Here is a 2,745-nt window from a genome sequence, read left to right as displayed (position 1 = left end):
TTTCTATAGCTGCATTTTGAAAATTATTACATATGTGAATTATAGCCAAAGAAAATCTCATAAATGAAAATAAGCAAAATTTCATGCTTCAAAAGGATACTATTCACAGATAATATAAAGATTTTATTATTTATTTTCTGTCAACAACTATAGCTAGATTGGTGCACCCATTACATTGTGTTTCATTAACTTGGCTACTCTTGGAAAGATACTGGTAAAAGAGATAAACTATATTTGCAAAACTTGTGAGAAAAAAACAATGCGTTGTATTTATTTGGTTGATGAGCTTTCATGATACTGTAGGACATAGGGGAAAAAATGTAAAGTAAAATGAAAAATAAAACAGTAGTGAAAATTATTTTTTCACTATATTTTTCCAAATCATGAACATATTTTATTCAGAATGGATCTACATACTTTGTATATTCATAGATAAATATGTCATGAGTTTGGGGAAAAGTATTAATTGGGCAAATTAAAGAAAAAAGCCTGCAACGCGGTTCATAAAGGCATTCGCAAGCTGTCATTCTGATGTTTTATCACCCTCTACTGGTCAGTGAGCCAAATTACATTTAGTCTTTTTCCGCCCACTGCGAAGTGGATTTCTTTAATAAAAACTAAAAAAAAACCCCATTTGTTTATTTGCTAAATTTACAAAATTTGTTCATGGATCAAAAAAATCATACTAAAAATAAATATATAAAAAATCATTTGTTTATCCTCTCTCTATCATTAGTCTGTGAGCTCCTCACTGGAAGTCAGAGACTTTCATTACCTTCATGTCTCTAGTAGTCCGTATACTGCTTAGCACAGTACACTTACTCAGTAAATGTTGGATCAACAAAATGTTGAGGCAATTTGCATAATTATAGTATTCATTTATCATTATTTTATAAAGTTCTTTGTGTCAAAAGTATCATTACTATATGGAATTATATAAAATTAGTAAAACGGACATTTCTAACATACTGATTTCATATAAAATGCTAAAGTTATTTTAATTTCTATTTATTTTAAGAGCTTCAATCCTCTGTTTAAAGTCATTTTGATTGTAATTTAACCTGGGCATTTTTCTGGTTACCTGTTATTCTGATTAGTTGTACATTTTTTTTGTCCTGAAAAACCATTTTATTTTCTGTTACATAAACATCTTTCTCAAGTAATGTTACTATAACAACCTGTTTATGGGGTTTTATAGTTGAAGTTCTTTTTTCTTTTTTTTTTGAAAATTTTTTCATAACCTCTTTTGGTATCACCCAGGATGGCTTGGCAGAGAGAGGTACAATTCAACATCTGATAGCATTCTTTGATATTATTCATGTCGATTTCAGAATGGGAAACTATAATTCTGATCAAAGTCTTATGATGCATTCCAGCTTAGGATGAAGCTTCTCAGCAGAGAACATCGGCTTGTTTGTGGAATGCTTTGCAAACTCGAGGTCACCTTTCATGTCCAGTTCCAGAACTTTGTTCATATCATGCTGGTTGTACTTGGTGTACAACACTCTGCGAAGATGAAGGTAGCTTCTGGTGGTAAGGACTTTTTCCGCCCACTGCGAAGTGGATTTCTTTAATAAAAACTAAAAAAAAACCCCATTTGTTTATTTGCTAAATTTACAAAATTTGTTCATGGATCAAAAAAATCATACTAAAAATAAATATATAAAAAATCATTTGTTTATCCTCTCTCTATCATTAGTCTGTGAGCTCCTCACTGGAAGTCAGAGACTTTCATTACCTTCATGTCTCTAGTAGTCCGTATACTGCTTAGCACAGTACACTTACTCAGTAAATGTTGGATCAACAAAATGTTGAGGCAATTTGCATAATTATAGTATTCATTTATCATTATTTTATAAAGTTCTTTGTGTCAAAAGTATCATTACTATATGGAATTATATAAAATTAGTAAAACGGACATTTCTAACATACTGATTTCATATAAAATGCTAAAGTTATTTTAATTTCTATTTATTTTAAGAGCTTCAATCCTCTGTTTAAAGTCATTTTGATTGTAATTTAACCTGGGCATTTTTCTGGTTACCTGTTATTCTGATTAGTTGTACATTTTTTTTGTCCTGAAAAACCATTTTATTTTCTGTTACGTAAACATCTTTCTCAAGTAATGTTACTAGAACAACCTGTTTACGGGGTTTTATAGTTGAAGTAAATGTATATTTTTAAAAACTTATCTCTATTATAGAGAGTTATGATATAAAAATGATTCATAGGCTATAGTTTTCACAAATTCTGCTGAAGAAACTTTCCTATTTAAGTCTATAGTATAGAATGAAAAGATATGACTTAAAAAATCTTCTGATCGAAAAGCTTGAGATCATCAAAGGAATGTTTCTTGGTTTTCCACAGAGAGCCACTAGGATTTTTTTTCTTTTTTCTTTTTTTTTTTGAAATTTTTTTCATAACCTCTTTTGGTTTCACCCAGGATGGCTTGGCAGAGAGAGGTACTATTCAACTTCTGATAGCATTCCTTGATATTATTCATGTCGATTTCAGAACGGGAAACTATAATTCTGATCAAGGTCTTATGATGCGTTCCAGCTTAGGATGAAGCTTCTCAGCAGAGAACATCGGCTTGTTTGTGGAATGCTTTGCAAACTCGAGGTCACCTTTCATGTCCAGTTCCAGAACTTTGTTCATATCATGCTGGTTGTACTTGGTGTACAACACTCTGTGAAGATGAAGATAGCTTCTGGTGGTAAGGATGGTATTGAAAACATTCACATC

General features: G+C 31.0%; 1 pseudogene; it reads right to left on the bottom strand.

Annotated features, from left to right (window-relative positions):
• Positions 1-1,352: 1,352 nt before the first annotated feature.
• Positions 1,353-2,745, bottom strand: part of LOC102898957 — a 2,559-nt pseudogene continuing 1,166 nt past the window's right edge.

Source organism: Pteropus alecto, unplaced genomic scaffold (genome assembly GCF_000325575.1).
Source record: "Pteropus alecto unplaced genomic scaffold, ASM32557v1 scaffold106, whole genome shotgun sequence".
NCBI classification, from domain to species: Eukaryota; Metazoa; Chordata; class Mammalia; order Chiroptera; family Pteropodidae; genus Pteropus; species Pteropus alecto.
The sequence above is the reverse complement of the archived record's forward strand: the minus strand, read 5'-3'. Positions and strand labels throughout refer to the sequence as shown.